This window comes from Lactuca serriola, chromosome 4 (assembly GCF_051521515.1).
Source record: "Lactuca serriola cultivar US96UC23 chromosome 4, Lser_US96UC23_V15, whole genome shotgun sequence".
Taxonomy (NCBI): Eukaryota; Viridiplantae; Streptophyta; class Magnoliopsida; order Asterales; family Asteraceae; genus Lactuca; species Lactuca serriola.
Window position 1 is genome coordinate 388,212,941 of NC_136411.1, and position 11,648 is coordinate 388,224,588.

An 11,648-nucleotide genomic window follows, 5' to 3' on the forward strand; every position below is an offset into this window, starting at 1 on the left:
TAGAATCGAAAGGAAACTCATCGAGTTGATGCCATACTCAACGAGTAGCAGCGAACAGGGTTGAGAAGTGAGAGTAGGGACTCGGCGAGTTGGCGGCCCAACTCGGTGAGTCAGGTCAACTGTAAGTTGACTTTGACCGGTAGAGTTGACTTTGGCCAGGGGTAAAAGAGTCATTTTACCCCAATATAGTTATTAGTATTTGATTGAGTGTGTTTGTGGAATTGTAGCCGGGGAGATACCGGAGCAGCAGCAGATATGCTCCAGAGCCATACACTCAGCAGCCAGTTCACGAGCTGAGTTCCCTTCTAGTAGGAACGGGTCTAAGGCCACAATGTCGGCCCGATCAATTAGTAATAGTTTCCGGACCTCGGTCTGAGGCAGTAGTTAGTATGTTTGACGCCTTCGTGGCTCAGACAGGTTTGCGTGTTATGTGTTCCGGGTTATGGCCCGAAGCAGTATGCAGTATGTGTTGTTGTGTTAGTTGATATGTTTATGCTATGTTATGTTCAGTAGTTCCAGACTTCTGTCCGATGCAGTCAGTTCCGGACTTCGGTCCGATGCAGTTAGTTCCAGACTTCGGTCCGATGCAGGAGGCAAGGCCTCAGTAGTTCCGGACTTCGGTCCGATGCAGTTTCCGGACTTCGGTCCGATGCAGAGGGCAAGGCCCTGGTTACTTCCGGACTTCGGTCCGATGCAGTGGGCAAGGCCCAGTAATTGTTATATGTTTGTATGGTATGTGGTAATTTGGGGGAGCTCACTAAGCTTCGTGCTTACAGTTTCAGTTTTGGTTTCAGGTACTTCCGCAAGTAAAGGGAAAAGCTCGGGATGATGGCATCGCACACACCACAACTTCAGTTTTTGTCCTGGGAGATTGTTTTGATACTTAGTTTGATTTGATACAGTTGTATCACGACATTTTATCATGTTTTGAGATATTTGACGTATGGTCTTATGATATGAAGTTCAGCATATGATTTTTATTATTATTAAAACAAAAAAAAATTTGAGTTGTATTTTGGGATGTTACAAGTTGGTATCAGAGCCTTGGTTTGAGGGATTCGGATACACTCTCGGGTGTGTCTGAACTCAAACTAAGGGAAAGATAAAAAGATTTTCAAAAGGAAAATGTTTTCGAATTTTTTTTTGAAAAGCGCTTAGAAAGAAAACAGTTTTGAAAACAAGATAAGGGTGTGGTGCATGCGATCAGCCGAGTTCAAGTAAGTACTCCCAAATTACCCATACAAGTTTATATTATGATTAATTGTTTCAGTTTCAGTAGAACAATATGCTAGTATAGGACTAAGGATCTAGGAGGATGCCTTATGTGCCTGCTTTGTGTGTTCCAGCTTTATGAGAATTGCATGCTAGCATCAAGTAGACAGCAGTAGGATAGCCTGTTTAGGTTATGTCTGATAGCACGAGCTTAGCATTGTATGCTAGTACAATTTATCATTACGAGGATAGAATTGCTTGAGTAGCTTCATGTCCGAATGCTACTTACTTTGTGCTTTGTGGGACTCTGAGTGATGGGAGTTAGCCGTTAGGTGAATGCGCCACATCACATGTGAACAGGTTTGAATAATCTCAGAGTGTTGGATTTGGCCCTACTGTGTAGCTCTTGTTTGAGTCTAACCGTTGTGGGGACGAGTTCTGTACTCGAAGGATTATCTGAGCCTCGCCACATGTGATGACATTCATGTAATGACTAATTGGCATCACAAGGAGGCCTTCAGCAGCTGAGGACTGGTAAGGATTGAGTCAGATATTTCCCTAGGGCAAGCCTAGGATGAGTGTGGTAGAGATCAGCAGCAGTAGTAGTGGTCGGGTGGAGTCGAGGCAGTTCTTGAGGAAATTACGGATAGATGTGGAAGGTAGTAGGGGCCCGTACTACTGGAAGCAGAGGATCTTTACTCGAATCAAGGAAGGCCGAGAAGAGACCGGAGGGTCTGTATTAGTAGTGATCCCTCGAGATATATCAGTGTTTCTGACATTTATCATAATGTGTTTTCAGAATGGTGGTTTTACGCTCTAGACCAGCAGGCGGCAGTTCAGGTGCCGGAGGAGGATCGGGATCAGGCTCAAGAGCCGAACAGTTGGATGAGCAGACCAGAGAGTTCTTCACTTCAGAAGTCACTCATATCATTCTTGAGCAGACTCCAGTGATCTTTGGTTTGATCAAGGAGGGTATACTAGAGTTGATGGAGGAGAAGCTAGGCACCTTTCGTGCTGAGGTGGCGGCCATGATGGGGTCGCGCACACTTACTTTCAGGGAGTTCCGGGCATGTGGAGCCCCAGACTACCACGGGGCGCGGGACCCCATAGCGAGTACTAGATGGTTGGTGGATGTGGCCAACGCATTCCGCTCGAGCAGGTGTCCCGAGGGGAACAAGGTCAGATTGGCGTCCTGTCTTCTAAAGGACAGGGCATGGGATTGGTGGGAGGAGGTTGGACATGCCATTGGAGATGATGCAGCGTTAGATGCCATGACCTGGGCTGATTTCTCTACCAGATTCAGGGCGGAGTTTGCACCGGTTATCGAGGTGCAGCAGTTAGCCAAGGAATTTCAGGACCTCACCCAGACTACAGAGACCGTGGCGAAGATCACCGCCAAGTTTAGGGAGAGGGCTCTTCTCGTTCCTCAATATGCAGTTGACGAGGAAATGAAGAAGGCCCGTTATCATGAGATGCTACGGAGTGATATTCTCCAGTTTGTGAGCCGGTCCAACTGTAAAACGTTGGATGACATGATTGCTAGGGCTCGGGAGAGGGAGATTGACCTTGAGATGGAAAGGAAGAGGAAGCCGGAGGCGGTTTCGGGTACAGGTAGTTCGGGAAAAAAGCCCAAGGTTTCAGATCACAGATCCAGGAGTCATCAGAGCCACGGTCGATGTGGCAAGTGTGGGAGATTGCACGATGGGGTGTGCAAGGCAGGGAGCTCCGGCTGCTACAAGTGCGGTCGGACTGGGCATTTGACCAAAGATTGTACAGCCCCTGCTACCGCCATTGCGGCATCAGATCTGATTTGCTTTCAGTGCAATCAGAGGGGACATAAAAAGTCCCAGTGTTCGAGTTTAGCTGCAGCGGGGAAGGTGGCGGCACCTGCCCCTGCTACCTTGAGGATTACAGATGGCCGTCAGGGCCGAGCCGAGGCGCCAATGGCGAAGAGTAGAGCTTTTCAGATGACAGCGGAGGAGGCGCGAGCGACTCCTGATGTGGTGATGGGTATGTATCTTCCCTTCATCTCTGTATTTATTATTGATTATTTATGATGGTTATATTTTTGTATAGGGTCGTTCTCTGTGAACGGCATTTCTGCTACAATATTATTTGATTCGGGGGCTACTCGATCGTTTGTATCGCTAGCGCTTAGCAAGATATTTAGTAGAGCTCCAGGGGAGCTAGACTGCCCACTAGAGGTTGAGATAGCAGACGACAGGACCGTGAGGGTCGCTAGGGTGCACAAAGGATGTTCTCTTCAGTTGTTCGACGAGCAGTTTCCGGTGGATTTGGTCCCTATTCCCCTGCGAGGGAATAAGGTTATAGTGGGCATGGATTGGTTGAGCCCCAATGGGGCGGTGATAGATTGTAAGCTGCAATTAGTGAGGATTCGCACTCCCAGTGGGGGAGAGTTAGTGATTCAGGGTGAGAGGCCACAACGTGGACCAGTTCTGTGTTCATCGGCGAGAGCGAGGCGTTATTTTCAGTAGGGTTGCGCCGGTTATGTAGCTTATGTCTTGGATGCCCGGGAGAAGGGAAAGATGACAGTTGACGATGTTCCGGTGGTGCGAGACTTCCCGGATGTATTTCCAGAGGATTTACCGGGAATACCTCCTGAGAGACAGGTCGAGTTCGGGATCGACCTAATTCCTGGTGCGGCTCCGATAGCTAAGGCACCATACCGGTTAGCTCCCCCTGAGATGCAGGAGTTGTCTACGCAGCTGCAAGAGCTGCTAGACAAGGCTTTTATTCGGCCGAGTAGTTCACCTTGGGGAGCGTCGATCCTGTTTGTGAAGAAGAAGGATGGGTCGCACCGTATGTGTATAGACTACCGGGAGTTGAATAAGGTAACGGTGAAGAACCGTTACCCCCTCCTGAGGATAGACGATTTGTTTGATCAGCTTCAGGGGGCATCTTGGTTCTCCAAGATCGATTTACGCTCCGGATATCACCAGATGCGGGTAAGAGGCGAGGATGTGCAGAAGACTGCTTTCAGGACCCGCTATGGTCATTTCGAGTTCGTGGTGATGCCTTTTGGGCTCACTAATGCTCCAGTCGCGTTCATGGATCTCATGAATTGTGTATGCAGACCGATGCTGGATCAGTCTGTGATAGTATTCATAGATGATATCTTGGTGTATTCCAAGACTCAGGAGCAGCATGAGGAGCACCTGAGGGAGGTGCTAGATGTTTTGAGGAGGGAGAGACTTTTCGCAAAGTTCTCCAAGTGCGAGTTCTGGTTGCGTGAGGTGCAGTTCCTTGGTCACCTCGTCAACCAGAAGGGCATTTTGGTAGATCCGGCCAAGATAGAGGCCGTGATGCAGTGGGAGGTCCCGAAGTCTCCATCCGAGATTCGGAGCTTCCTAGGTTTGGCAGGGTATTACAGGAGATTCATTCAGGATTTCTCCAAGATAGCAGTACTGCTCACCCGACTGACCAAGAAGTCGGTGGTGTTTCGTTGGGGGCCTGAGCAGCAGGCGGCGTTTGAGACCCTCAGGCAGAGATTGTGCGAGGCTCCGATCCTTACCCTGCCAGAGGGAGTAGAGGATTTTGTAGTCTACTGTGATGCCTCATTCACAGGTATGGGAGCAGTATTGATGCAGCGAGGGCATGTGATAGCTTACGCCTCGAGACAGTTGAAGCCCCACGAGGCTAACTATCCTACCCATGATTTAGAGCGGGGGGCGGTGGTGTTTGCCCTCAAGATTTGGAGAAATTACCTCTATGGGGTCCGTTCTACCATTTACACGGATCACAAGAGCTTGAGGTACCTTATGGATCATCCGAATCTAAACATGAGGCAGAGACGGTGGTTGGATGTGTTGAAGGATTATGATTGTGAGATCCTTTACCATCCAGGGAAGTCCAACATAGTGGCCGACGCCCTAAGCCGCAAGGTGACAGCAGCCCCCATCAGAGACTTATGTCTGAGGATGACAGTGATTACTCCGTTGTTGGAGCGGATCAGAGAGGCACAGGTTGAGGGCCTCAAGGAGGAAAGGCAGAAGTGCGAGAGGATAGTGGGCCGAGTAGCTTCGTTTGATTATGATAGTCGAGGGTTGTTGACTCTTCATGGGAGAGTGTGGGTACCATACTGGGGCGGAGTACAGCAGGTGCTGATGGACGAGGCTCATAAGTCTCAATTTTCTATCCACCCAAGGGCGACGAAGATGTATAGAGATCTTCGACCCGATTATTGGTGGCCCTGCATGAAGCGGGATGTCGCCTGGTATGTAGAGAGGTGCCTGACCTGCAGGAAGGTCAAGGCAGAACACCAGAGGCCTCACGGCTAGATTCAGCCGTTAGACATTCCCGTGTGGAAATAGGAGGACATCACCATGGATTTTATCACCAAGCTTCCCAGGACCGCACGTGGGGTAGACTCGATTTGGGTAATAGTGGATCGGTTGACGAAGAGTTCTCATTTTATACCGATCTAGGAGAGCATATCGGTGGAAAAGTTAGCCGACATCTATGTGCGGGAGGTAGTGGCGCGTCATGGAGTGCCGGTATCGGTGGTTTCAGACCGAGACGTACATCCAGATTTTGGAAGCGGTTTCACGACGAGATGGATACTCGTCTCCATTTCAGCACCGCTTTCCACCCTCAGATGGACGGGCAGAACGAGAGAACGATTCAGACTCTCGAGGACATGCTCCGGGCATGTGTCCTAGACTTCGGTGGCAGTTGGGATACGTATCTTCCATTAGCGGAATTTTCGTATAACAACAGTTACCATGCGAGTATTGATCGGCCTCCCTTCGAGATGCTCTATGCGAGGAAGTGCAGGACCCCGATTTGTTGGGGCGAGGTCGGTCAGCGAGTCATTGGGAGCACCGAAGTGGTGCTCAAGACGACTGAGCTGATTCAGCAGGTTCGTAGTAGACTGCAGACTGCGCAGAGTCGGCAGAAGAGCTACGCCGACAGGAGGCGTTCAGACTTGGAGTTCTAGGTGGGCGATATGGTCCTCCTGAAGGTCTCACCCTGGAAGGGTGTCATCAGGTTCCGAAAGAGGGGCAAATTAGGCCCCAGGTTCATTGGTCCTTTTAGGATTTTGACCCGGGTTGGACGGGTTGCATATCGGTTAGATCTTCTGACAGAGCATAGCCAGATTCACAACACTTTCCATGTTTCCCAATTGAGGAAGTGTTAGGTGGACGAGTCAGCGGTGGTGCCCCTGGAGGACATTCAGGTTGATAGCAGCCTGAACTATATTGAGAGGCCGATAGCGATCTTGGATCGGAAGACGAAGACCTTGAGGAGCAAGGTGGTAGAGTTAGTGAAGGTGCAGTGGCAGCACCGGAAGGGGTCTGAGTGGACGTGGGGGGCTGAGGAGGAGATGAGAGAGCACTACCCGGAGTTGTTTGCAGGTTCAGCCGTAGCAGACTTCGAGGACGAAGTCTGAGTCAAGTGGGGGATAATTGTAACGTCCCATCTCTGGAATGTTGTTTTCATGTTTATTTATTTTGAAGTTTTCCAGAGGGACTCGGCGAGTCTATAGCCCGACTCGTCGAGTAGAGACGGGATTTCGAGCACGTGTAAGTCGGCGACTTGATGAGTCCATATTCGGGACTCGGCGAGTCTGCCTGTCTGGAAGAAACCCTAAATCCCCGGGTTTGCTCACTATTTAAGCAATGATATGTGCCCCAAACTCGCCTCCTTCACCCTCAGAGAGCCTGTGAGCAACCCTAAAACATTCCTTGTTTGATTAAAGTGTTTTGTGTGGATTCTTGAAGGTTTGAAGAACAAAAGAAGAAAGGACCAAAAAGAAGAGGTGTAGAGCAAAGATCCAAGGTCAAAATCAGAGTTCATTGAGGTATTTCTCGGAATCATTCTGTTTTGTGCTTAAAACCTCCATTGGAACACCTCTAAGTCTAGTTTAATGTATTTTCCAAGCTTTATAGTTGTATGGATGCCTTGTTGGTTCGAGATATCCCTAGATCTGTTCATTTAGGAGTTGTAGAGCCCTGATCTATTGCCTTTTTGAAGTAGCTTTGCATGAGAACCCTAGATCTAGCCTTTATTATGCTTTTTGAGACTTTTAATCTTCATGGATGCTTATGGGCACGTAAAGATAAAATCTTTACGTGTTAATCGAGCCTAAGGAGCCTAGATCTACAAGTTATATGCGCTGGATTCAAGCAGAATCGAGTTTATAGTAACTGCATGCATGCGACTCGGCGAGTCGTTCTTCGGACTCGACGAGTCGAGCCGCAAGTCCCCGATTTTTCCCCTTTTTTGAGTGATTCTGAGTGGGGACCAGTGATTAGTGGAATGGACTCAGTGATCCGGGCTCAGACTCAGTAATGGAGGGACTCGACGAGTTGTTCATACAACTCGGCGAGTCCAAGGCAATCTTCTTAGTCCAAGAACAACTCGTCGAGTTGTTCATACAACTCGGCGAGTCGGATGCAGACAGCCTGAGTTCTAGAATCGAAAGGAAGCTCGTCGAGTTGATGCCATACTCGACAAGTAGCAGCGAACATGGTTGAGAAGTGAGAGTAGGGACTCGGCGAGTTGGCGGCCCAACTCGGCGAGTCAGGTCAACTGTAAGTTGACTTTGACCGGGAGAGTTGACTTTGGCCAGGGGTAAAAGAGTCATTTTACCCCAATACAGTTATTAGTATTTGATTGAGTGTGTTTCTAGAATTGTAGCCGGGGAGATACCGGAGCAGTAGCAGATATCCTCCAGAGCCATACACTCAGTAGCCAGTTCACGAGGTGAGTTCCCTTCTAGTAGGAAAGGGTCTAAGGCCACAATGCCAGCTCGATCAATTAGTAATAGTTTCCGGACCTCGGTCTGAGGCAGTAGTTAGTATGTTTGACGCCTTCGTGGCTCAGACAGGTTTGTGTGTTATGTGTTCCGGGTTATGGCCCGAAGCAGTATGTAGTATGTGTTGTTGTGTTAGTTGATATGTTTATGCTATGCTATGTTCAGTAGTTCCGCACTTCTGTCTGATGTAGTCAGTTCCAGACTTCGGTCAGATGCAGTTAGTTACGGACTTCGGTCCGATGCAGGAGGCAAGGCCTCAGTAGTTCAGGACTTCGGTCCGATGTAGTTTCCGGACTTCGGTCCGATGTAGAGGGTAAGGCCCTGGTTAGTTCCGGACTTCGGTCCTATGCAGTTCCCGGACTTCGGTCCGATGCAGTGGGCAAGGCCCAGTAATTGTTATATGTTTGTATGGTATATGGTAATTTGGGGGAGCTCACTACGCTTTGTGCTTAAAGTTTCAGTTTTTGTTTTAGGTACTTCCGCAAGTAAAGGGAAGAGTTCGGGATGATGGCATCGCACACACCACAGCTTCAGTTTTTGTCTTGGGAGATTGTTTTGATACTTAGTTTGATTTGATACAGTTGTATCACGACAATTTATAATGTTTTGAGATATTTGACGTATGGTCTTATGATATGACGTTCAGCATATGATTTTTATTATTATTAAAACAAAAAAAATTTGAGTTGTATTTTGGGATGTTACAGATGGATTTTGGAGCCCTAGGATCGAATGCTAAGGTAATTGTTCATCTCTTTCATCTTCCATTGCATCGCCATCAACAGGCTTAAAGGGCTTGGAATTAACGCAAATCAAATTGGGAGATAGACGCGACCCAAATTTGTTGTACACCTCAAAACCCCTTTTTTAACTTCATTCAAGAGACTGATTTGTTTATTTGTTTGGTGTTTCTTTGAAATTTTCTTGATCTAAGCTTGGGTGATGGAAGAAACTTAGATAAAGCGAAGCCCTTTCTATTCTTCCCTCTCCCTCCTGTTGTTGCTGATCGACGAATTCTACCATTAAATTAAGCACCGACAAACTAAATTAAGCGATGACGGAGGAAGGCTTCTTTCCTTTCTTGACTAACGAGTCCGACCTGGTCACCTGGTAAGCATCACATCGCATCTTATTCCTTTAATGCTCTCGAGTATTGAGTGTTTGCTTCTGGTTCCCTACTGCATATATATTTGACTTTGTTTCTAACTTTATGATTGCTGTTTGCTGGTGATATCTACAATGTAGACTTTGCGACTGTGAATTTGGGAGATAGACGCGACCCAAATTTGTTGTACCTGAATTTATATAATAGTCACTTAGTCAACTGACCTGATTGGTGCAATCCTAGATCATAAAAAACAAAATTCTGAGAATGATTCTTTGTTAATTTCTTAGTGTAGTTTCACAAAATCCATTGTGATATCTTTTGTCTTCAGGTTCTTATGTGCCTTTATTTGGTTAGTTATTACTTTAAGTTTTCCTTAATGTGAATATATTCTTAAATTACCATTTTTATTCAATTTTAAACAATTCCATTTCGGGCATATGGTTATTTTTCAATTTTTTTGGGGTTATTTTCTTTAATATTAACATACATTATAGTTTGTTTAGTTATTTTCCCATCTTCGTAACATAAGACCTAAACTAGAGACGTTTAGCAGTTACCTTTTATTTTATCAGATATGGATCCGGAACCTTTTGATAATTTATACAATTTATACTAGATATGCCTTTCTTGTGATACCACATTAACACCCCTTTGATTATATTCAGGATATTCTGCCTCTGAAACTATAGAAAATATGATTCCGGGAGAAATGGTAAAACCAGAAAGAAAACAACCAAATGTGAATCATGATTGGGTGCTAAACTTCAAACATGTAGTCATTTTTTCATATTTAGTACCTTCTTAGTAGTGTATTTGGCATCACTGAATATGGTTATTCTACCAATCACATTGAGATATTCTTTACAAATTATCAAATAATAACAATGTCATAAAAAAACAACTTTTTACTGTTATTGTGACCCTGTTGAAAAAATACTTTTTTTTATCATCCAAAATAGCTAGTTGTTAACGTAAATTTCACAGGTTGTTGCAGTGAAAACCTATGAAATGGACATCGATTACAATCATCTTCATTGTTCCATTTGTTCTTTTATGGAGCAGCTTTAAACAATAAGAATATGTAAATTACTTCCCTTAGATGACAAAAACAGTAAGCTTGGATGGGGCGCAACCATTAGAGAAGGATTTGTTTGTACATTATTAGCATGAATATATCTCCAACTGCCACGAGCTCCCCCCGGGGTCTTCCATGAAAATAACACAAAGTCAACTAACATATCATATATCACAAATATATATATATATATATATATATATATATATATATATATATATCATACTACATAACTCATACATAACATATAAGGATGCCGTGGACTCCGTGTAGGGTCTTACTCCTATGTGTCATTGGCTCCCCCACATGGTCTTAACTACTTGTCATGAGCTCCCCCACATGGTCTTTACCTAGGAATGCTATGGGCTCCCCCACATGGTCTTATGTCCAACTACCACTGGTTTCCCCGGGGTCTTCACATATCTAGTCAATAAGTACTAGCACATTCTCATATACATGCATACCAGACATATCAGTAGTGAATCCACAATAAACACTATAACTAACTAAATGGGACGACCTTGGTGCCTTCGACCCATTGGTATGGTAAGGAAACTCACGTCGAATGCATACGCTTCCCGAATGAAATACTTAGCTGCTCTGTTAGGTCATAATTTTGTGGTTTGAGCTAGGCATTCATCTTGTATAGGTCTTGGTAGGATCTTGGGGTTTGTTATGTTGGTTGTAGTATGTTAGTGAGTGTCTGCGGCCATACACGCGTGTGCGGCTGCACACTCTGTGTGCGGCTATACACGTGTGTGTGGCTGCACACTCTGTGTGCGGCCATACACGCGTGTGTGGCTGTACACACATGTGCGGCTGTACACACGTGTGCGGCTGGTGGTCCTATAAATAGAGTGTGTCTGTGTCAGTTGGAAAGAGACGTCAGTGACGTATGTGTGTGTTTACTCAAGATGTACTTGACATTTACTGAATATAGATGTGTGCATGCTTGATTCTACTTCTTCTTCATCTCAATCTCAATCTAATTGCAATTAACTTCATTGATTACTAACTGGATCCTAAGTTTTGGGACTTATAATTGGTATCAGAGCCAATTCAGTGTCAATTTTGAAGGAACTTTGAAGGGGTGCGGTTGGAGTTTGAAGGTGTGCGGTTGGAGTTTGAAGGTGTGCGGTTAGAGTGTGTGGTTGGAGTGTGCGGTTGGGACCCAGGCTTGTAATGACCTGGGTCCCCAAATCTAAATAATCCCGCTCATTGTGCAGGAACAACTGTGGAGGAATGTCGTCAAACCTTGGTACGTCGACAGCGGTTGTTCCAGGCATATTGACAGGAGACATCTCCCAACTGCACGTCATTTAGAATTTTAATGGGGGCTATGTTTCCTTCACGGGAGGAGATGGAGGGAAGATCACTAAAAAAGGAATAGTTGTAAATGGAGTGCTGAGTTTTGAGAACGTCATCTACGCTCCTGAGTTAAAGTATAGCTTGTTGAGTGTCTCACAGATCAACTT